The sequence below is a fragment of the Ceratotherium simum genome, chromosome 6 (assembly GCF_057802395.1).
Source record: "Ceratotherium simum simum isolate JZ-2026a chromosome 6, ASM5780239v1, whole genome shotgun sequence".
NCBI classification, from domain to species: Eukaryota; Metazoa; Chordata; class Mammalia; order Perissodactyla; family Rhinocerotidae; genus Ceratotherium; species Ceratotherium simum.
Genome location: NC_141905.1, coordinates 69,977,145 through 70,002,871, shown reverse-complemented (window position 1 = coordinate 70,002,871; position 25,727 = coordinate 69,977,145).

The window sequence follows — 25,727 nt, the reverse complement described above, 5'->3', positions numbered from 1 at the left end:
GGAACTCTCCAAGGCCTTTTCATTCTTTGAGCAAAGCCCCATTTTAGAACACAAGTTTCTTAGTAAGCACTGTTTATGCCCTTGAATGAGATCAAGAAGAGGCCACCTCTCTCTGGGGACTGAGGGAGGTCTTAGCCCACTTCCTTTGGAAGAACTTTCAGATGCTACTGTCGTTTGCAGCAACTTCATCTACCTGAACCAACATCTTGCCTCCTATTTCTTCAAACCAAGGACTGAATTTTAGGAATTCCTGTAAGGCACTGAATTGCTCTTTGGCCCAAATGGTAAAAGACATGAAACATGCTCTGAAGAAAGAGAGAGCTGCATCAAGAATTCTACTAATGATGATGGCAGCTGACATTTGTGTTGTGAGTTAAGGCTCACTGAGCACTTCACATACACTTTTGCTCCCTCCCTATGAAGTAGACAAGCAGACATCACTCTCCCTGCTTTAAAGATGAGGAAAATGAGGCTTGAGCAGGTCACTGGTAATTATGGGACTTTTATACTAAAAGGAAATTTGGGAATCCCTAATCCAAACCCTTCATCTTACAAATGGAGAAACAGAGACCCAGAGAAGTTAAGTAAGTTGCCCAAAACCACACAGCTTGTTAGTAGTAGAGCCAGAGTACAAATGAGATCTCAGTGTCCCAGCCTGCACAGGCTAGGGAACATGTTGACAGGGGGTATCCAGACCTGGCGCTCAGCCTGGACTGGATTCTCTCTGCCACTCAACTTTGAGTTTCCTGAATAAAAGTTAAATAGCTGAGCCCATTTCTGGTCCCCAGAGCCGCCTGCTATCAGATGAGTCCATTTTAAGGTCTTGAAAGTGAGAAGGAGGGGGAGAGGGAGGTGGGGAGGTTTTGTGTGATGTTTAGAAGCTGTTGGTGGGAGCATTTGCAAGAATCTCTTTCCTAGAGTAAAAAGCATAGAGTGATGTGAAGCACAGTACAAAGAAGTAGATACAATATTTTAAAATAGTATGTACCAAAAAAAATGCTAATAAGGTTTTACTTCCCCAATTTAAGTTTTGAGGGGTTTTCTTGGTGCATTTTTCTTTGTGGGTTTTTTCCCTCCCACCAAGTCACGCTACCCTTAGGATTTAGGAACAAGCTCAATTAGAGTTGAGAAACTCCAGCAGATCATGTTTTCCAAAAAGCCCACAAATTTTAACACATCTCCTACACCTGGGCTGAGTTCTAAGCCAATGAAAACTCCAGCTCCTCAGAATTTTGCAATCACAGGACCATTCAGCAGTATACTTTCCAGTACTTACCACACTGTCACACCCTGCATCTAATTAATTGTGTTGAGTCAGGATAGAGAAGAACTCCTCCAATGGTATCTCTGGGGGCTTTATTTGCATTCTTCTGGAACACTAGGTCCTCAGCTAGGCTTCACACTTCACAAAATTCATCCTCTTTTCTCCAGTGAGCCCCGAGTGCACATAAGCTGCCATTATGCCCTCCTCTCCTCCATGACCATACAGTTTCTGCTTGCCTCCCAAATGAGGCAGTAGAGCCCAAGGAGCCTGGTGTGGAAATGCGAGACTCTTCGTGCTGGAAAATAAGAGGAATGAGTGGTCATGGGTTGTGATTAAGAGAGCCTGATCTACAAGGAAACACAACCAGGAAAGGCTGGAGGGTGGGCTCAAGATGTCAGTGCTGGGTAGAGGGAGACACACAAAGGAAAGGAAGTTAATGAAGGGAACTAATCAAACCTCTATTTATTTTGTGCAAAAAGAAATAAAAGTAGTGGAAAATAAGAAGAGAACAGGGGCAAGCCAAGAGAGATACTGCTTTTTATTATTAAATGTTTATAATAAAAATGAAGTGAGCACCATGGCAGGTCAGAGCCAGAAAAAGGTCCTGGGAGATGGCCTAATGAGGCCAACTTGCTCTGAATACAGATGCAAAACCTCAGGTCCAGAGTAGGGCAGAGGTCTGGCTCCAGACAAGTTACTGACAACCTAGTACCTCTTCCCACTACATGCAACTGCCTTCCTTTATCCATATGGTTCTCTGCATGTTTCTTGCCGTTCAGCAGCCCACTTCCTTCCTTCCTTCCTTTTTTTCTTTCTTTCTTTCCAAAAATGGCAGCTTCCAGAAAGAAAAACAGGACTGATATTTTAAAGCAGCTCCAGGAAATCCCCAGACTCTGCATTTAAAGCAACATGATTCGCAGCCCTGCAGTACAGTTGACAAAACCAGCATCGAAACAGGAACTAGCAGGCAGCAAGGTCCCCTCCAAGAACCAAGAATTCAAAAGAAAGAAAAAATAACTCCTGAGGGGGCAACTTAAAATCTTACCGCCATTTCTTGTGCTGGGTATGTGTGTGTGCATGTGTGTAAGTTTTGTTTTTAGAAAGTTCTCTTTGAGGGCAATGAATCTAGGTCAGTGATTTGCTGATGAGCTTCGAAGAATATAAGAACATCCTAAAATTATATGCAAATTTTATTATGAATATGCATTTTCTGACACAAGGAGTCTATAACTTTTTTTAATAAGACTCCAAAAGGAGTCTTGTCCCAGAAAAGGTCAAGAACTTCTGGAATATAGCATGTTATTACATTTTGGCCCATCATCAGAGTGGGTGTTCCACCAAGTAATGCCACCAAACTTTCTTCTCTAAGTCAAACCAGGTACAGAATCAAAGTGCCTTCAGAGTAACCACAAGTGAGAAACAAACCAAAACAAAATTGGTTTTTAAGACAAGAGTGGTCCTAAAAAGAGATGGGATGCCATCTTGGGACATCCCAATAGTCGTTCCAGTCGGGTATGGCAGCTAACTTCCATTATGTTGCCCTCAATGGGCCAGAAATATAAGCTGAACCTCCCAACATTTCCTGAACAAAGTTCAAAGCTCCATCACCCGTGAATTTATCTTTAAAAAACTCTCGAACTATTTGGGAGGAAGCAGTATATAGTGTCTCTCAAAATATGCTCCGCAGATGTTCCACCACAGAAGGGTTCTAGGATGATGTAAGTTCAGGAAAACTCCTTATCATCTCCCCTTTTGTAAAACCACAATAAACAGTGGTGTTTTAAAGGCTCTGAGAAGTCCTACATAAGTAAACCCATTTAATTTTCTTGAACTCAATGTTTGCTGAACTTACTTGACCATGGCACTCTTTTTTACATATATCTGTTTACATCTTATGGAGTACACACGGGAAAGCAGTGATGTAGTAGAATGGGAGCAGGGCTAGAAGGCAAGAGGCCTGGATTCCGATCCTAGTTCTGCTACTACTCGGATGTGTGACCTTAGACCAATCTACTGCTCTGAAGATGTAGAACTTGGAAGGTCTCCCAGATTCTTTCTGGGGCTGTGATCTATCCAGTATGATCTCTGGGCTCACTGATGGCCTAAGATTCTGTAAGATTCTGCTTACAGCCCTTTTCTATGATTATGCATATTTTCATCCAGGAGGCTGTACGGTACCTGCTATCCTTATAAGCCACAGTCTCTTAAGAATCCTTTGGAGAGATAAGGTAAATATCTAGGTGCTAGAACAGAATGGAACCAACGCTGCAAAACTAGGGGGCTTTATTCACTGTGATGAGTACATGTGGTGGGCCCAAAGCCGTAGACCTTAGTCAACACAAAGGCAGCTGACTGGTGGCCATGTGCATTTGATGGGGCTGGTTTCTTGGAAACTACAGAACCTCTTTGAAGCCAGCAAGGTTTTACCAAGCATGATCACGTGACCTTAAGAGCAAATGCCTCTTTTCAAAGGACCAAAGTTATTCCCACAGGCATTATTATCCTCTGGGAGAATCCCCTATTTCAGAGAAGAGGAGTGTTGACTCGAACTCACTTTCAAAGATGTTTGAGTCAGTAACAGCCTTGACAGCAAACTTTCCCAGGGAATACTAGAGGCCTGGGAACACTTTAAGTACCACCTTTGAAGGTCTTGAGCGCTTACACAATCAGTGGGGAAGTAGCCCAGGGTGACACATTAAGACTACATGTGCTTTCTGCATCCTCGGCACATGAAGCTCTATAAAAACTTTGCAGGCATAACATAGGGGAGATGTCATAAAGAGCAGGGGCCCAGGGCTGCAGGCAACAGGGCCAGAGGTAAGTTGGAACTTGTTCCACAGAAGGGCTTTCCCCAGCCACCACTGTGGCTGTGTGTCCTTGTATTCAGGTGGGGCCACATGTCCAGGCAGGCTGTGCTGTGTGCAGCGTCTTGCCTCATATAAGGAATCTTTCAAAAATAAATCTATCTCATCACCCCTTTGCTCTTTGGTGCCCCATAAATTTAAACAGTTTAACAAAGCATACCACATCTTCCCAGCTGGGAACACACTGCCTTGTGTTTGAAAGGCTGGGATCAACAAATGGAGAACTATACAGCTGTATAAAAGAACAAGGAAGATCTCTATACACTCCATTGGAAAATTGTCCAAGACTGCATTAAGTACAAATCAGTGTTAATATATACCACCTTGTGTTACAAGAAAGAGGGAGAAATAATATTTATTCAGACTTGTTTATATTTGCATAAAGAAATACTGAAAGGATATACAAGAAACTAATATAACTATTACATCTATAAGGGCAGTGGGGAGATGGGGTATACAGGCACCAGGAGAGAGGCAAGACTTCTCAGCATATACCTGTTTATATTACTATAATTTTTGAACTTATTAAAAATTATTACAGCCTGGGCTCAGGAATCAGCAGAACTGGGTTCGAATACTGGCTCTTTGGTTTCCCAGTTTTGAGCAAGTTACTTTATCTTCTCTGACCCTCAGTTTCCTCGCTGTAAAATCACCTGGATCATTACAGTACCTATTGCATTAGCACTGTTGTTCAGAAATAATGTTTGTAAAGTACTCAGCAGGATGCCTGATATATTGTAAGTACCTAATCAATAATAATACTTTGGTTGCTATTGATATTATTTTTACTTATTGAATTCTGGCTGATCCTTCAGACCTCACGTGAGAAGTTTTCCCCGGGCAGAGTGCAGCGTTTCTTTCTCCATCACTCCCACGATATGCCTCTCCCTGTTGAGCCTCATGCTGGTCTCCCAGGCTCAGCTCTTTGTTTTCCCTTTGGCTCCCCACTGGGCTGTGGGCTCCTGAAGGGCAAAAACCCTGCCCCTGCATCAGGCACATAGTAGGTGTTTGTCAATAAATGTTTGGTGAAGGAAAAAAGGAACTTACACAATTTTGATTTTCTGTATGAGAGCCTGCCTGAGGCTGTCAGTGGGAGTTTCACTTCCTGGTCTAGCCCAGCAGATGCCTGCCTGTCATTCACTGGGCCTGTAGGGAGTTGCTCAGGAGAATAAACTGCAACAAGCTGCCTTTAGTGCTTGCAGCTGAAACCTGACTTGGCTGAGAACATGCCAAGGGGAGGAACTGGGGCAATTTGTAGGGGCCTCCAGGAATGGCAGGAAGCTGGAGCTCTCCATGGCCCCCAGCCACGCTGGATCCCAGGCAGAACGTGCAGGATAACACTCCAGCTATCTTGGGAACACTCTGGCCCCACGGGCTGAGGCAAGATTGATGTTTCTGCATCAGCCCAGCGGCCAGGCCCAATAGTCCCTGAGCTATTTGTGCTTTCACTGAGACTGCTTCACTGGGTTGAGGACTGGTTCAGAGGAAGAGCTGATAAAAATAAAACCAGAGTGGTAAAGTACTGTGCAGGAAGTTGCAGGTCTGGGAGCCAGAGCAGAGCACAGGTATTTGGGTGACATACCACAAGAAAAGCTGTCTGAAGATCAAACCATAGAACAGAAGCCTGACTCTATTTGCATTTGGGGGTTTCTTCTTCCAGGAGCCAAGTCGACAACATCCACTGTTATCAGGCAGATCTGGGTCTAGGGTTGGCCTCTGCAACTAGCCAGATGGTTGAGCTTATTTTCCTTGTCTAGGAGCCTTTAGGAGCCAAGCAAAAAACGTATACTGAAGGATTAAGTATTTACATAATAAATGTTTCTTCCCTTCCTTCGCTATTGAGAACTATTGAAGGTGAAAAACAAGTCCTCCAGTAAGATGGTGAAATCTTACTGTACGGATAACACATATACCACACACAATATACACATACTACACACATTCACATATACTACACATATACCACACATATACACAACACATACACACACCACACATATACACACAACACACACACACACTACACACATATGCACACCACACAATGCATACATACCACACAACACATACATACCACACAACACACACACACCACACATATACACACACCACACATACATACACACACCCCATGCACATATGCACCACACACACATACACACTACACCCATATACACACCACACAACACATATATATCACATACCACATATACACACCACACATATACACCACCCAGTCATACACATACCACCTACACATACCACACACATATACATCACACAACGTGTATGCCCCATGCACACATACACGTGCTAAGTTTAAAACATTTTAGAATCAACAACTTTAAATTTCACAGTTCTTCTGTCAGCTGCTCCCTAATTAGAAACAGACTGTCTTCCCCCCAACTGTTTCTGGGGCAGAGTTCCTCTAAATGTGGGTCTACTCATGGTGATTTCATTTCCTTTTCTCAGTCAACAGTCATTTGACACCATGGCTTGGGTGTTCTCTGCAGCTCTATCCTTTTATTAGTTCATAAATCTGGGAACTGAGTGAATGCTTAGAAAAATTCATCAAGACTCCACCATTTATTGAGTGACCGCTCTGTGCCCGGCACACTCCATGGTATCTGATTCTCACTACGCTTAGCAAAATACTCCTATTATCCCCTCAGGCCACAGATGAGGAAATTGTGGCTCAGAAGGGTCAAGAAATTGCCCAAGCCCTCACAAGCTGTAAGGGGCAGAAATTGAACCTAAGTGACCTATTAGCCTGAGCTGTTGCCACTGCCCACGGCACCCTGGCAACACAAAACCCGCTTTGAGCTCTTGCAGAGTTTCTAATCCACTGCCCTAATTACCACCCAGGCCGTTTCTTTCCCAAGTTTCTACTAGGGTTCCCCTTGGCCCAAGCTCCCTCTCCCTACCTCTGCCCTCTTCCTTCTTGGGAGCCGCAGGCTTTGTCCTCTTGGAGCAATGCCCTGAAGGCAGAAGGCTGGCAGCCTCTACTTCCCTTGCCCCCACCAGCATGGCCAATGTAAACTTCTCACCGCAAAACACCGCGCCCTCTGGACAAAGGCTCTTGTGTGATGTTCTAGTACCTGCCTGATGGGTCTTCTGTGAAAAGACTCAGCTGGGCTAGCTGGGCTGCCAGGCCTGGGGCAGGCAGAGTTTGTAACCAGCTTCTGCAGCCACAGAGCTCAGAATGCACTGGAGCCAGGTGCTGCCTGCCTCAGTGCCTAAGCCCTCCCCCGCCTTGGTCAGTCAGAGCCCTTTTCTGGGAAACCAGCAGGACAGCTGGATTTTTCAGAGTCTGAAGATTTTTCCCCTTCACAGCAGAAAATGAGCTTTGGAGTCAGGTAGACCCAGGTTTAAATGCCAGCTCTGCCACTTTCCATCTGTCTGACTTTGGGAAAGCGGCTTCTGTTGGCCGAAACTCAGCTCTCTCAGCTATAAATGAAACAAATAACATCCACTGTCCCTAGCCCAGTGCTTGGGTCTCAGTCTCCCTATCTCTGAAATACAAGGGTTGGGCCACATGTCCTTGCGGTTTCTATCTGAAATGTTCTCTGTGCAGGCTGGGGTGAAGATGTCCTTCCTGCTCGTGGGACAGTGGGGAATTGGATGTCTTGTGTCTCTAAGCATGAACTCAGCCCTGTGAGAGAGTTCCTGGGTTAATTCAACAAAATTTTTTGAACACCCCACAACATCCTGTACCATTTTAAGGACTCAAGGTACAAAGATAAGCATAGGCCCTGCCTGCCCTTAAGGAGCTCATAGACTAGACAAGTAGGAATGATAAGACCCATAAAAATAAGTATACTATTCAGTGGAGGGTGATAAGTGTACCAGGAGGGCTACAGATAAAATACTGTGAAGGTTGAAAACAGAAAGAGGGTTATTCCAGGCTGGGAGGGAGGTAGAGCTGTGGCCAGTCCATGAAGGGTGTGGAATGATAGTTTGGACTTTATGGGGCCGGACTGTTGGAAGCCATTAAGGGGTTCTGACCAAGGCAGTGGGCAGATCAGAGCCATGTGGGCTGGAGCTTTTTGTTAGTCCTCTACCACCTGGAGCAACCAGATTGTGGAATTTCTAAAAGGGAAAGACAGGTTCCACCATTTTACAAGGGCTTCATTCCCTGAATGAAACAGTTCAGGATTTGCATAAAATGTGCAGTGGTCAAAAGCTGCCCTTTGGTCCTGGACCTGAGTATTCTGCAGCCTGATGACCACTCTCTCTCTCCCGTGTGCCCTCTCACCCAGCCATCTCCCTGCACAAGAGATGTGAGAATGAGGCATATAGGGCAGGAGGCAGGCACCCAGCACAGGGAAACAGCCGGGATCAGCAGACAGAGTGCCCTGGGACCTTTGCTGCCCTGCCAGCTTGTCTTGGCACAGCTCACAGCCTTCTGGGAAGGAGTCAGCCTGTTGAGGAAAGGATGTGTCAGTGAGTTGCAGTTGGCTTAAGTTGCCTGAGACGTGTGTGTGTGTACGTGTATGTATGTGTGTTCAGGACTAGGTGTTTTGCAGCTGATTTCCATCTGGGTCAGAACTGTGCAGCCCTCAGCACATCACTATCTAGAGAAGATAAGCTTGAACAATCCCCTCCAGGACCACAGCGATAAACTAGCCCTCTGATGTAAACATGGCTGTTTGCCAGGCTCTAATTTCTAACTATGACCGGGCCTCCTTCGTTAGCAGAAGGAGTCCACGTGGATCGTGGATTTGGTTAAACATCCCAGAGAGGCAAGGGTCTGCAGCTGGTGAGAAACACTGATGAGGCAATGGTGAGTTCTGCCCCAGCCAACCTCCTGCCACTTGGCTCATCTAAGAAAGCAGGTACAAGGCCGAACCTGACAGGGCTATGGAGTGGAGGACGACACCTAGGTTTTAGTACTTGTTCTGCTACTCAGCTACCATGTGACCTTGACCAAGTCACCTTGCTTGTCTCATTGGCATCGTTTCTTCATCTGTAAAATGGGACCAACGCTTTCATCAATGTGAAAACCAGAAAGAAAATCTCAAAAGACTTCTAAGTAATCAAAGGAAATTAGTCCACCTCTCAGTCTCATATTCTTTACTCAGAGAAAAGCCCCTTAGATCTTCTCTTGGAGCCTGTGTTTTCTTAGTTTACGTATACTGAGAATATGCTTGGTTTTCTGGTTTCCTGGCCTATCACAGATGACAAACAATTGATAGCAGGGAGTTAGTCTGCTAGAGATAGACATACTGATGACTGACAGAAACGTAAAAGGCAAACAAGAGAGCAAGGAAGGAGAAAGAAAAACATTAGGGCAAAAACAAGATCTTTAAAAGCAACAGGAGCTATTTAGTACTCGGGCAAACACGTTCACACATGTCCATAGCTCCAAAGGCCATCGTGCCTGGGAGCCTAGTGTGCTAACTGATACCAACAAGGACTTTGCAAGGAAATTTCAAATGCCTGCACTCTATATCTACTGTATAGCAGGGCAGGACTTTACAGGATATTATTTTAGAAAAATCTCCTTCCAAATGTTTAAAATAAGCACAGTTTTGTTGCTTAAAGGGGAAACTCTCCAACATCCCTGAACGTTCAGATATTGGAAAAAGGATATATACTCCACGAGTGTCCTGTTCTCTGCATATCAGTGTTTGGCCCAAGGATCAAATCAAATAGGAATGGTGAGAAGCTACTGAAAAGTATAAAACACTATCCAAATTAACCACTGGGGTAGTGAGGGGATATCCCTTGGTCTTGAATTGTTTTTAAAGACTATCTGTTTAGGGATGATCCTGACAAACATTCTTGCTGATGAGTTGGCCTGGAACGTAAATTTGTCTTGCTTTTACTCATGTTTAGAATGTGAACTTTTCCCAACATGAGCGGTGTACCCACTGTGGGAGGAGGAAGGGTGGAACCAGGAAATAAAATGTGTGACCAGAAGACAGGTCCTTTTCAACAAGCCGAGCTGTTGTCTTTACACCTATGTGAACACTGTGGGCTTGTAGAGAAATGTAGCCAATCAAGCCACACACTCCTGCTGCTGGTCAGGCCCCGTGCTAGGTGCGTGGGAGGGAGGTGCTACCCTCAGGAAGCTTACACTCCAGTTACTTTTCAAGGATAGGGCTTGGGTCCACATGAGGTATTGGGTAAACAGCTCTCTTTCTGATACTTTTTTCTTTAAATACATTTCAGTACACAAATAATAGTCATTTATGCAGAAAAACAAGAAAATACAGATGAGAAGAGAGAATTAAAAGCATTTGTAATCCCATCACACAGAAATAACCAATATTAACATTTGTATTGATAACCAGTATTAACAAGTTGTAGAATTGTTCATATAAATGAGTACATTAATAGGATCATATTGCACACTGGACTTTTTTACTCAAGACATTGTGAGTCCCTTAATGCATTCAGAGCAATGAGAGAAGAAAACCTCAGAAACATATCGTCTATGCCGGGAACATAAATTCCTCATCTACTCCAGATAGAAATTCCTGAAATATTAAAGATATGAATGTAAATAAATGAAGCCATACAAGTATTATAAGAAAACAGAGCAGACTAATTATGTAACAACAAGATGAGGTGGATTTCTTAAGCAAGACAGGAAACCCAGAAGCCAGAAAGAAAAAATAACAGATTTGAATACTGAAACATTTGAAACTCCTACATGATGAAGGACCACAGAGATAAAGTTTAAAAGCAAACTGAGTAAAATATTTGCAGCATTTAACAGAGGATTAATATCCCTATTGTCAAACACAGACCTCTGGCCCCCAGTACCTGCTGCAGCCACCCTCCCCTCCCCTAGGTGCTTCAAACACAGTGTCTTTTCTTTCTGCCAACAGATGTCCACGCTTAAAGTACAAAGAGTGCCTACAAGTAAGAACAACTCAAACATCCAAACAGAAAAATAGGCAAGGCATATAAATGAAGAATTCACAGAAGAAAGGCAGATGGCTAATAAACATAAAAAGGTGTTCAATTTCACTGTTGTCAGGGAAATGCAAAAATTAAAAAAGTAATAGAACCCAGTGCTTGCAAGGATATGTAGAAATGAGTACTCTCATACACTGCGAATGCAAGTGTAAACTGGCACAAATTTGAGAGGAAAGTGATTTGGTAGAACCTAATGTGTGTACTTTAAACGTGTGTACTTTTTATCCAGCAATTCTTTCAGGTCTGTCTCCTACAGAAATAATAACATAGATTCGTAAACATGCATGTCCATTGCAGCAAGGGTTATAATAGAAAAACATTTGAACCAAGCTAAATATCTGTTAGTAGGTTGCACTAATTACCACATATCCATATTAGAGAATACTATGAAAGTGGTAAAAAAAAGTAATATTTTGTACGTGTGGACTTGAAATGATGTATATGATAGATTGTTGAATAGAAGTAAATAGAGTTGCAGACCGATATGTACAGTAATATTTGGTTTGTAAAAATGTGTATGTGTTTACATACATATCTGTGTTAGTATAAACCTAGGGAAATATCTGGAAGTATTTGAACCAAAGTATTAATAATGTATGTCTGGAGAGGGGGAATTGATTGGTCAAGAAAAGGACTTTTACTTTTCTTTTTACATATGTTTTATTTATTTATTTATTTATTTTTAAAGATTTTATTTATTTTATTTTTTTCCCCCCAAAGCCCCAGTAGATAGTTGTATGTCATAGCTGCACATCCTTCTAGTTGCTGTATGTGGGACTTGGCCTCAGGATGGACGGAGAAGTGGTGCCTCAATGCGCACCCGGGATCCGAACCCGGGCCACCAGCATCGCAGCGCGCGCACTTAACCACCAAGCCACAGGGCCGGCCCTACATATCTTTTAAACAGATGCAATTATTATCTTCTCTGCACATACAAGTTTATTGGGGCTTATAGAAGTTGTCACTTGCTGAGGTCAAATGACAGAGCTGCTACTGAGTGGCAGAACCACAGCTTCAGATGAGGTTCACGAGGCCCGAAAGCCCATGTTCTTTCCACATTACCAGGCTGCTCCCAGAGTGTAGGGGTTAGCAAGAATAGCTTACAGAATTCTACCCTCTCTTATCAGGCAGATAGGATTAAGTCTATGACTATGAAGTCTATGACAGACAAGTCTATGACCTGGAGTCATTTCTTGGGTGATTTTTCACAGTGGAGGGATAAATGGTGAGCTGCAGGGATGTCCTGGGGAGACACTCTGCTTCTGACCTTTGCCCCTGTTCCTGGAGCCTCAGAATTGCATGAGACATCCTGGAGGGTGGTCATTGAGGCACCCAGACGGTCTCTCTGGGATGCTTTCCTCTTTGAGAAAAGATTACACAGTCTAGACCAGGTTTTGCTACCTGCCAACCTGGACACAGTGGGTAGACCAGCCCATCAACTGACGCTGCCTCAGACTAAAGGTGTCATGGCTCCAGCAGTCTGGGACAGTTCACTTTCCCCCGTGAATCCTCTGAAGGCCGCAGCCATAAGAAAAGAGCAATTCCGGATCTAAAGGAAGGAGTGAGTCTGTGAATTGCTTAGCCTCTCGAGAGGACAATCCCTGTGGCCTTGCTGCTCTCAGGAGCCCTGAGCCCATAGAAGCTAAGGCACCTCCTTAGCCATCCTCTGTGGAGAATGGGAAGGAGCCCTCAGCACAGGCAGCTTTGCTCCGACACCGTTCACCTCCCTGTTTTTCATCTGCTGGTGCTGCTTTTGGCTAACTCTCTGGCCTCTTGCCTGAACCAGTAAGACAGAGCCACTCTATCCTGGTTGACTTTCCTGGGACTTGGCTTCTCCCCTGCTGGTCTCGTGGTGCTCACCTGATCCTGCCTTCTTTATACTCCCTTCCGGAACTTCTCAGAGCGCTTCTGGGCAGCCGTGCCCTGGCCAAGGTGACCCACTGACAAGCTGACACATTTAAAACTCCAAAGTTTTAGTAGGTCTCACTTTGACTCATCATCCTATAGACATGCACACTCAGGCTGGTGCATTTCCGATGACTTGACTTTGGATTGTAAGCGCCCTGAGGGTGGGACCATGGCAGCTTTGTCCACCAATTGTGCACTCAGGGCCTAATACATAGGAGGCTCCCATAAGAACCCGTTGACTGAATGAATACTGGATGAATCTGCTTCAACTCCCTTCTCCTCTGCCACATGTGACAGCTTAAGTCATTCCAACACAAATGCAGATAATCCATTTGAGCAGGGGTTGGAAAACTTTTTCTGTAAACAGTCAGAGGCAAAATCAAGGCTATTATATAGGCACTTAAAAAGCAAAAGAGAAAACAAATTTCTATGAAGTTTTTATTGATGAAATTCAAAATATAATAATAATAACAGAGTACAGATATTTTTTATAATACAAGTCTCCTAATGAGAAGAATAAAGTTCTTTTTTGAGGAATAACATTCACTTAATTGGTGTTCAAAGTTAATGTCTTCTATCATCAAAATCATTGCAAACATTCATCTGTTAATGCTGACGTGTAATGAGATATTATGTATTTCATCTTTGAAAATGAAAGTTGAATTTCATATAATTTTCATGTGTCATAAAATATTCTTTTAATTTTTTTTTCAATGAAGCTCAGCTCACGGGCAGTACAAAAACAGGCAGTGGGCTGGATTTGGCTTCAGGCTGTAGCTTATTAACTTCTCACTAGAGAATAATACAGAGGAGGATATTTTCATTCTCTCTGTCATCTCAGCCCCCCAAATCCTACACTTTCTAAACCTTGAGGTTTCCCTTCCTTGCTACCCTTTCCTTCTCAAAGATGGACAGATAGGCTGAGCCTGGCAACTCCCGAGAAGGAGGTCCCGGAGCTTCGTTATTACCCAACTGCCCCAGAATGGCAGAGTGGAGTCAGAGTGGCTGCAGGCCCTTCCTCTTCCAAGGCTGGCGTTAGCTCTTTGCCAACCACACAGAAACCGCTGGGAAGGGCTTGTTTGGGCTTCTTCTCCAGCCCAAACCACAGAGAGAAGGGAGGCCTCAGAGGGACGGGTTAATGGGAAACAGTTGTGTTTGTCCAGCCCTGTGCACAGAGGCTACAAATTTAAATGCCTAAAATCTCATTGCATCCTGAAAAACATATCATTTGTAAAGGACAACTGACCACAGCACAGAATTCAATGCTGGCAAAGTGACATAAATAATGCACTAAAAGGACCTTACTTTTTGTAAGTATAGAGAGTACTGAGGAGATCAGGGACTTGTGAAAGCATTAATCATTCATTGACTCATTAATTTATTCTACAAGTATTTTTCAAGCATCTAAAATTAGATGTCAGACACTGTATTAAGCCCTGGGCATACTGTAAAAAATAAAACTGACACAGTTTCTGCTCTTATGGAGTTCACAGTACTGTTCAATGGCATTTGCTAAAGTCCAGTATTTCATGGCGTATTACTAAATATTCCTTGATTTAAAATGATCGCGTGGTAAAATAGTTGGGGAAAGAAGGAATTAAGTCAAGTCAACCAGGTTACTTTGCTATAAGACCTCAGAACCTTTAGTATGCAGATTTCCATTGAGAATCTCCAAGAGAGGGATATCTAGAATGCAGCCTTCCCAAGCTTATTTAACTATGGCATCCTTTTTGTGAGCTGCATGTTGTGGTGCCAGAGTCACATGGAACGTAGTTTGGGGAGCATGGCTCTCAGGACCACTGGGTACGGCATGTAGGTTCTACACTGAATAGCTTTAGTGGGATCACTCACATGGACCATCAGATCCATGGTGTCCTGGAGTTTTGTGACTGGTGGACCTGATCTCTGTAACTACAGGGAAAAGCACGGGCAGCACAAGATTCATATTGCTATCACTCAGCTACTGGCCGCTCAGCTCCTTCCCACAGAACAGGCCAGAGACAGCGCTCAGCAGCTGGGAAAATGGACCTGGCGGCAGGGGTAGCATTAGGGAAGGTAGCCGGGAGGTCAAAGCACAACATTTATGTGAGTCTCCAGGCGGAAAGAAACCAGCAGAATGAATTCAATTAAAAAAAAAAAAAAAAGGACCACACCAAGGTACAATACAGGGACGTGCGAAACTCTGAGGATATAAAGAAGATCCCAAAAGCTTCCAGAGGAAAAAAAAATCAAGTCACAAACCAAGGAACAGTTGTAAGAATGGCATGGGAGTTCTCAAAAGCAACATTGGAAACTAGAAAACAATGCAGCAATGCTTTCAATATTCCAAATGAAAATGATTTTCAACCCAGAAATCTCTACCTGGCCAGACTCCCAATCAATTTTGAGAGTATAATAGAGGCATTTCAAGAGTTGCCAAGTCTCACGAATATTATCTTCCATGCTTTTCAGGAATTATTTGAATGTATGCTCTACGGAAAACAGAAGTAAATAAAGGGAAAGGTATGGTTTCCAGGAAACGGGAGACGCAGCACAGAAGAGGTCAAAGGCATCCAGGATGATGGTGGTGACAGTCTAAGGACAGCAGCTGTGTGAGAAGTATGGAGGGCAACTGGTTCTGGAAGGCAAGCAGTGCCGACTGGAACTGGATGGAGGGGCAGAGCAGGGAGAGTGTCCTAGAGGGAAGCTCCAGGAGAAAAAAAAAAAAAGGAACCAAGTGATTACCTGACTCTGTGGAAAATTCTATTTATGGAACTGGAAAGATCTATCTATGGGTTCAAAGGAAACTAAGAACAACAAAAAGAGGTTCATAAATTAAAAAATGTATAAGAAAGACAATGCGATCACAGTTTGATGCTCGGCTCTGGAGCTATTCCTATTTAGCTATAATAACAAAAACACAAATATTGGTTTAGAATGAGAGGAAGAGAGGTTGGGAAGGGGGAGTTTAAGGAAGCTAAAGTTCTCATCTACTATACCAGGAAGTCAATGGATAGTGTCTAAAATTCATTCATCAAGAATGAAAGTGCTGTATGCATATTATTTAGAAACATGGAGATAAATATCAGAAACAATAGCTGAGACAGTGGGGAGTGGTTGGGAGCTCGTTGGAGGGTGTGTTGGGGGGTAAGCAGGGGAGCACAGGGAACTGCCACTTTTGTTATAAACCTTTTAGCACTATTTGACTTTTTAGGTTATGTACATACATTACTTTGCTTTTTAAAAGGGGGATGGTAGGCTGTTAACCAGGTTGTTGCTGGCTAAGTTGTTTATACCATTCGTCAGTTTCAAAGCTTGCCCAATTAAAGTTTATGGAATAATAAAATGAAAAATCACTGCATGTTTTGCACCTTTGGGACTCCCAGGGACGAGTACAGGCTGTGAATGTCAAACCTGAGAATGGTAAGGGTTTACCGCCTCTCTACTCCAGGTGCTATCCACCAACTGGAAGTACAGGCATCACTGGGGAACTTGTTCAAAATGAACAATCTCAGGTGCCACCCAGACTTATTGCATTTTAACAGATCCCTACGTGATTCATATGCACATTAAAATTCATACTGGGATGACAGAAGGTGGCAGGGTAAAGGGGGTGGGAGATCCTGTTACAGGTGATATTATATACAGGAGCATGATAAACTCAATGTTGATAGATCAAGAGGATAATTCAGGGGACATTTTAAGGGTCCCCAGGCTTTAGAGGTCTTAATCCACATTATAATAATCCTACATTGAAATAAAATTTATATATCTACATATGAGATGTGTTGAATGATAGGAGACTAGTTGACATATGTCACCTTTTGTGGGCATTTAAAATTGAACATTTATCAGTTAAAATCAACAGCCTGGGTGAGGCGGCCCAGTGGTGTAGTGGTTGGGTTCTCGCACTCCACTTTGGCAGCCTGGGTTCACAGGTTCGGATCCCAGGCGAGGAAATACACACTGCTTATCAAACCATGCTGTGGCAGGCATCCCACATATAGAGTAGAGGAAGATGGGCACAGATGTTAGCCCAGGGCCAGTCTTCCTCAGCAAAAAGAGGAGGATTGGCAACAGATATTAGCTTAGGGCTAATCTTCCTCACCAAAAAAAAAAAAATTTTTTCAACAGACTGGGCCAGCTGTCAGGCGGATGAGGCTACTTGTCAGTATCCTTGGTTGCAGGTGGCATAACACCAACTCAATCTGGCTGAAGTAAAGAAAATAATTTATTGCTTTTGATAACTAGAAACTTTTTCTTCAGGGGTGCAGGCATGCTGCATCTAGGAATTTGGTCCATATATTTGTATATATCTGGACACTAACTCTTTCTGTTTCTCAGTTCTGCTTGGCTTCCTTTTCAGACAGTTCCTTGGCTTCCTTCACATAATGACAAAAGGACAGCTGGCCACCTAAGCTTGTAGCAGTAGTTCTCTAATAGATCTTAAAGTAATTGAGGACCCAAAGAACTTGTGTTTACCTGCACTATGGCTAGCAATATTTAGCTGTGGTAGAAAATAGAGCTGAGAAAATTTTTAAAACGTATAATTAATGCTTTTAAAATAACAATAATAAACCTATTACATGTTAACATAAATAACATATCTCTATATGAAAATTATATTTTCCAGAACAAAGAGTATTTACTAAAAAGAGTGTCATTATTTTTACATTTTTGCAAATCTCTTTAATCTTAGGCTTAAGAGAAGATAACTGGATTTGCATATCTACTTCTGAGTTCAATTTGTTGCAATACATTGTTTTGGTTGAAGTATAAGAAGAAAATCTGGCCTCGCCAAGATATGTAGGTCGAAAAGGGAGGAATATTTTAATAACTTTTTCAGATAATTGCGGTTATGCTTCCTTGATATTACACCAAAATTCAAAAATGGTAATTTCTTAAAGGGTAGTTGCAATGTGGAATCTGAAACCATATCAGTGAAGTTCTAATACTCTGTTACATTAAAATCCATTGATCTGTCCTGACTTTGAATGGATCTTTTACCCACCCATAATTTTAAAGCATCATAGAGTGGTCATTTGAAAAGTATTGGTTCACTGAGTTTTGCAGATCTTCCAATGCTGACCACTTTCATTACACAATATCTCACAATCGCATTCTTTATATCACCACCAATCTCATCAAAAGAGCCTCTAAGCATTGGGACCCTGTCAAGCTTGTGGTAGAGAATACAAGACTTTTCAAAATTCCAATTTTTGCTTCAAAGCTCAAATTTTATCACTGACAACAAAACCATCATTTGTTTTCCTTGAAATGGCAAGCTCACTTCATTAATTTTTGAGCAAATATCTGCCAAATACCGAGTCTGAATCACCATGGTTTGCCAGTCAGTCGTTCTTCTTGGTCACAATGGTATTCCGTGAAAAAGGTAGCTAGCTCAGCTCACGGCTCAAACAATTACATGAGTGTTTTTCTGGAAACAATCGTGGTATTTTGTTATGCAGTAAAAGTGCTTTACGTACATATAGCACCTCCCAGAAACAGATATCCAGAGATTAGAAGTGCATGATGGGGGAAACACCTCTGAAGGAAAAAGAGGAGGGAGCTAAAGAAGAAATGAGATCTTTTAGACCACGATGCTGGTCTCACCCAGGGGAAAGGAGAGAGGAAAGGAAAGAGGATCAGGTAGGAAAAGTCTCAGGCTGCAGTATAGTTCAATCAAGTTGCAGCCAGGCCAATGAGGAATCCTCAAGCCAAAGTCACCCAGCGTAGGAGTCCCATGTCTCCCAAGAATGAACCTGCATTAGTACTCCACTGTGCTCAATCATTGGCTAGGAGCAGACTGAGGGAAGCACGGCCTTGGCACAAATGTAGTGGTGGATCCAGAGGACGGCAGATGCTACCTCAGCAGGAGATCTGAGTGGCTCATTTTCATGGCTGCCAAATGCTTTATGAGTACTTTCCATTTCAACACATCACAATATTATTCAGATGTGTATGTCAGGGTGAGGGTTTAATAAAATTAATAATTTTTACTGCTTCATCAAGAGATTTCTTAAGTGAAAGTGACTTTTTTTTTCCCTGTAAGTGCATGGCAGTGAAGAATACAATGACTACAAGTTCAATTTGGTGCCATTGCCTTGATTCATGCCAAGGTGCCAGTAATTTTACCCACCATTGCACCATCATTTTTCAAATGTCAACACAGTGAAAAAGGCACATCAAATCTCAATATTGTTATAAAGATAGTTTTGGATCCCCTGAAAGCATCTCAGGGACCCCCAGGGATCTGCAGACCATGCTTGGAGAACCATTGACTTATAGCTAGCAAGCCCAGAATTAGAAATCTTTTTTAATAGTTCTGGTAAAAGTCATGGGGAAGATTTTGATGGGCCCATTTGGGTCATATTCCTCTCCCTGAGTCCATTACTGTGAAGAGGAGGATGAGGCACTCTGATTGGTCAGGCCTGGATCATGTGAGAAGGATGGGACAGACCAGCCAGTCCAAATCACAGAGAATGGGATCCCATAAGAAGAAGCAGTTCTCTCACAGGAAGAAGAGGGAAGAGGGATACTGCACAGGCAAAAACAACCTATTGTCAGTTCAATAGGGTAAGAGAAGTTGGCAATAAGTGTCCAGGATATGGGACCAGGCTTGTTCCTGAGGGAGCCTGAGGCCAGCATCAGGCAGAAGAATGGATCAAAGCCCAGGAGAAGGTTCCCAGGCAGGAGCCCAGCCCTTGGGGACACCAGGTTCTGCTTCCAGTTTGGCAGCACATTAATCCAGCCCAGCAGGCAGGCAACCAGATCCCAGGTTTGGTCAAACTGCGTGCATGTTTGAAGGGGCGGGTGCTCCATTCTGCGGCTCCCTTCAACAATAGTGGAGCGGTTGACTGTTTCTATGTTTCCTATCTTGGTCAGGCTTGACTCAGGAATTGTGGAACCTAATGGGCCTTCAGGGGTAGGGGATGGGTCAAAGCAGAGGGTTAAAGTATTCAGATGGAGAATGACTATCTACACCATCCATAAGGAATTATGGAAATCCATCCAATGGAAATTAATTATGTCACACAAGGCATCACAGTTTTAAAATGGTATTTTGTCAAATCCAATTCTATCTGTCTAGGTTTTTCCACATCTACGATTTAACACTCTGCATCTTCTACTTGTTTATCCTCAGAATTACTGAAGCACTCAACTAATATAACCCATCAGGATCACTCAACTCTGGTGACCAACTCTTCCCTCTTGAAATACTCTCTTCTTGGGTCTCCTCAATGTCATACTGTCCCAGGTTTCCTCCTAATTCTCTGGCTGCGTTTTCTCAGACTCCTTTGCACATCCCTTGAGTGATGGTAGTCTTTGGGGGCTCTACCATAAAACCTCCTTTCTTCTCTGTGGGCAATCTGATCTGTCCCCGTGCTCTCAATTACTACCACATTTCTTTCTTAAAACTTCTGCAAAACCTGCCCCTCCTCCCTTCAACATGCACAAACACATTCTTTGTGTGCTAAGTCCCCATCTATACTTTCCTCAAGAGCCTGGGATAAACAGAGCAGTTGGTACGCTACTGGCACCAAGGCCATCATAAACCCACATATACACAGGGGGACTGAAATCAGGTCATCTGGTCATGCAGATGTTCAGACTGTGGTGTGTGTGTGTGTGTGTGTGCGCGCGCGCACGCGTGCGCACGTGTGTGTGCCTGTCTATCCATCTTTCAGATTGTCATGTAAGTGAAACAATTTATAAAGACATTTGGAGAGGACAAATCCTCTTGAGAATATGTGATTGTTCCATAAAATCTAATTGAGTAAATGAGTTCCTATAACGTGCCAGGCACATGCAGTAGATGTTGTGAAGGGTACAAGGGTGAAAAAGTCAATGTCCCTCCCTGGGATGGGGTGAGTTGGGGGGGACTGACACATACACGACTGCAGTCAGAATAAATTTAAGACCCTCACACTGTTCAGTCCCAGCATGTTGTTGCATTTTAAAGAAGCTAAAGAAAAAGTACAGTATTCATATATTTTAATACACGCAATTTTTCTCATTTTAACATTCCTGAAGTCAGGCTGCACCTAACAAATGATTTGACAAAAAATGTATTGTATTAGGATTTAGTTGGCAGTGGTTTGTTTGTTTGTTTGTTTTTTAACTCCAAAGCCACCCAGGGTTTCTACCTCTCACTTGGCCCTTGGTGTTATTTCTTTATTTTTTTTTTGTGAGGAAGATCAGCCCTGAGCTAACATCTACTGCCAATCCTCCTCCTTCTTTTTCCCCAAAGCCCCAGTAGATGGTTGTACATCATAGTTGCACATCCTTCTAGTTGCTGTATGTGGGACGCCGCTTCAGCATGGCCGGAGAAGCGGTGCGTCGGTGCGTGCCAGGGATCCAAACCCCGGGCCGCCAATAGCAGAGCATGCGCACTTAACTGCTAAGCCACGGGGCCGGCCCTAGTTGGCAGTGTTTTATCTTTCCTAGTTGTACAAAAATTAAAGATGAAATTTACAATTGACACTGTCTTAGATTAGATGAAAAATATTACTTGGGCTTCTCAAATTTAATCATTGACACTAAATTTGTAATCCATAGCAACATGTCCTTAAATCCCTGCTTCCACTTCTTTTGGTTTCCAACTTTCTACCCTATAGCTGCCCAGAAGCCTCTCTCTCCATCCCGAACACTCTACTCTCCACTAAGACACCACAAAACCTCCCTGACACATTCCACAGAGAGTGCATTCTCTTTCTTCCTCTCCCTCCTGCTCTCTCTCCCTCCCTTCCCTCTTCTCTCCGGAGTCAGTCTTCAAAGGACATCTCCTCAGCCCCATTCCTCTGGCTCCTCTCCAACCCTATAGATTGAACTGTTCTATCTAATAAGAAAGAGAAAGACAGGAGAATGCTTGGCAATTAGAATTTTCTTTAGCAAGGAAGAGAGAAAGGAAAGAGGCTTGAATAATCCCACAGGAATAATTCTTGGGCCAGGAGCGAGAGAACAGGCAGATCGCAGTGTGGGTTAAAACAGAGGTGGGTGCACCATGCCGCAGCAAAGGGCAAGACTGGAGTGTTACCTATGATGAGGCATCCTGGGAAGGCTCAGATTTTAAAACCTCCAATTGTGACAGCTGCTCTCCAGAAGCCTCACACACGTGCACGCACGCAGGCACAAATACATGTGCACACATGCACGCGTGCTTAAGTAAAGGCCAACTCCTTCCTGTCCTACCTCACACAGCACCAGGAGGGAGGAAGGCGGGGCCAGGATGATTACCTGTTTTCCTGGGATGAAGTGATCCAGGGAGGGAGGTTAGGCTGGCAGGCTTGAGACCAGGGCACCACAGGGGCTGGAGGCCCTGCTCCTCCTAAGCATTCCCAAATAAAAGCTAACCACAAGAGGCTGGACCACACACTACAAGAGCGGCCTCCCCTGGGTGGGAAGGGGCTCTTAGCTCTGGGTAGATGTGCAGCTGGAGGAAGGTGACCTCTTGGGTGGAGATCACGCTTCCCTAGGACCTTAGAAAAAGTAAGGGAAACACTGGAAGGATGAGTCTACAGAGGGCGGGAGGGAAAGAGGGAGCCCCACTTTGGCCGCCTAGCTGAGCCCTGGTGTTTGGGTCCTCAGCTTCTAAGCTGTCCAGCAGCCACACAGTGTCTCAGGGCTCTTGAGGCTGGAGAAGGCCCCATGGGAGAATTTAGGAGGCCCCGATGATAGGGGAGGAATGCAGCCAGGCTGACTGGTTCTCTCCTCTCTGAGCTGAATGCTGCTCCCGTGCCCAGATCAGACAAGAAGCCGGTGCTGGGCCTGCTGAGTATGCCCTGCCCTTTGCAGAGCGCCGGGAGGCAGCAGTATAAATAAGAGAGGGGAGAGGCCACACTCACGAGGAACTCACGATGGACTTGAGGAAATTGAGCGTCAGACAGGTGAAGTCCAATCTGATCTGCCAATCCCACCCCAGGGCAGAGCCACCAAGGCTAACTGCACCCTAGGAATTGCCCAAGGCCTGCTCAGAGCTCAGAGCTGTGGGAAAATTCCGGAAAGTCTTTATTTAGGAGGTAGACTTGTAGGACCTTGGGTGGGTGGGAAGGAGGAGCCCTGAGACTCTTAAGAGGCCTATTTCCCGAGGGGCTTTGGGAGATGGCCCCATGCTGAGCTTCCCGGCCTCCTTCTTAGCCCCTGCTCTCTGGTGATTCCTGGTGTGTGTGTGGCTGGGAACAGGTCTGGTTTAATTATTAATCATCTCGCCAGCCTAATCAATCTCAACCAATGTCTCTCTCTTCCAGGGCTGTGAAATCCCCAGTCACTGGTCCAAGCCTCCAGCGCTTTCTAGATGCTGGGAGAGAAGGGTGTCGGGAGCCTCCCTGCAGCCCCTGGGTCTTCAGGAGGTGTTGACTGGGTGTGGGCAGGCAGGCGTGGTTTCCAAGGTACAGGGTGACCCAAGGCCATCCACCCAGTGTTGACACAACTGTCATAAACTGTGCTTTGTTTCCAGCTCCCCCTGGGAAGGTCCCTGAGAACTGAGTGGGCCTGGCTAGGTGGGGATGCAGAGTGAGGGCAGATAGGTTTGGAGACGGGATGCCCCTGGGGACACAGAGAAATGAGGCTGGCAGAGGAAACCCAGCTTTGTGGCTGTAGACAAATCCGACTATTAAAAGGCCAAGTTTTGGGCAAACACAAGCAGGGCTTGTGTCACTAACTGTCAGAGCCACTTCCCAGTCCTGGGTGGGTGGGAGCCAAGGAGGGAAGGATGGACAGGGCCAAAGCGGAGGATGGGGGGGTGCTCACTGGCAGAGCTCCAAGGATATACCCTGCTCCTACAGCCAGCTGGTGGCTGGGCAGAGGCCTGGGGCTCAGGCCTCTGTTGCTCTGACCAGTTCCGGGGATGGGCAAGGGGGCTGCTTAGTCCTTGAACTAACAGTCATAGATACCTGTTCTGTGGCGGGCACAGGGGCAGCAAGACACACTCCCTGTCCTTGTAGACTCAATGGCTAATGCAGAGACAAACCTGTAAACAGATCACAAGGCAGCCTGATAAGGGCTATAAAAGAGAGGCCTCTGTGTGTGCATGGGGTGGGGGACTGTGTCCTGGGACACTGTGCGGGAGCAGTAACACCTGCGGGGGGGGTCAAGGAAGGTTTCACGAACACTTACCTACAATGAATGTTAAAGAAAGTCATAGTTTCCAAGTAGAGAGAAGGGGAAGGGCATTTCAGGCAGTGGGAAGACCACATGCAAAACCAAGATACTAGAAAGGGGCCTGTTTGGGGACCGACGAGGCATTGAGCATGGCCAAGCCATGAATGGAGGCTGTGGGGGTGAGAAGGTGGGTGGAGACCAAGGCGGCGTTGAGTAGGCTCAGCTGACGCCAACCTAAGGCATTGGAGGAGCAGGACCACAGAGACCAGGATGGCACTTGAGCAAGCCTGCCCCACGGACGCACCTCTGTTTGCTCCTGAGAGGGACTTGTCCTCTGCAGACGGTAGGTGGGAGGATGGTAACAGGACCCTATCTCCTGGCAGGCCTGTAACATGAGGCAGTGGGACTGTGGGAAGTTCAGGTACGGAAGCGACCACCACCTCCTTGTGACTGACAGAGAGTCCCCACTCATATCTCACTTTCGTTCAAACAAACTCAGGCAAGCACAAGGCACACATCAAAGGTGCAGATGGGATGATTGAGGTGGCAGGAGGTGACATATTCCCAAGCCTGAGTGAGTTCATTGCGGATTTGACGCAGGGACTCAGGGCCCTGATTCCCAGCACAGGGACCTGCCCCTGAACCAGACAGTTCTCTCCCTCCTGGCCTTGCAGACAGTGAGGGTGAGAGAGCTCAGGGGCAAACAGGTCCGCCCTCTGCACCCCTCCTCCCCTTGCCCCGTCCTTATCAAACAAGTTTGAGATGGTTCCCAGGCTCAGCCTGAGGGAGTCAGTGCTTCCCTGTCAGGCTGGACTTCCTCCTGGCTGCGGTTGGCCTGTGGGGGAACCCCAAAGAGTAAATGCCTGCAAGGCTTTTTCCAGAACCCAGATCGGCAGGGTCACCACCCAAAGTGCTCTGTTGTCACGTGGATACACTGGGTAGTCAGATGGCAGTGATGACAGCAGCCTCCTCCTTGTCTTATGGACATGGTTCCCAGAAGCTCAGCCAAGTCATAGGAAAAATTTGGAAAACAGTTTGAAAAAAAAACAAAAACAAAACCCCACACACTCAAGCCAGCACACTGGCTCAGGAGGGCTAGGCAGTGAGCCCAGTGCCTCTGCCCACACCATGTACAGTCCCACAGGAGAATTTTTCTAGAATATAGAGTTGAGTAGAACAATTTCCCCAGATAAACTGGAATGCTCTCTCCTTTCTAACAAGGAGAGCCAACTAATGGAGCATGCTTCCTCTTTTTGCCTTGGCTTCCAGAAGGCTCCCAGTCACTCCTTAGGCTTATTCACCACCACTCCATCAGCCTTTACCGCTCACATAGTTGCAAGACCTTCAACTTTCTTCAATCTTTACTTAAAATGTTTCCGTTGGCTTAATCTGGTCACACATGGCCTGTGTGGTACATCATCTCACTCCTTGTTGGAAAGATGTGGCAGGTAAACACAAGGAAGTTTCACTCAGGAAGGAGGGGTTGAAAGTGCAAAGTCTGGCAGACTTTCTGAGGCGGTGGGAAATCCCCTTTATCACACCCTTCTACCCCTAAATTCCCCGAAAACAGAACAGGGCACTTTCCTCCCCTCCCCAAAGCAAGAGCAACTGGAGCAGCTCCCCACCCCCAGGCCCCCCTCCCTCTCTCCCCCTCTAGATCCAGCTTCCCTGGCCAACTCTCCTGA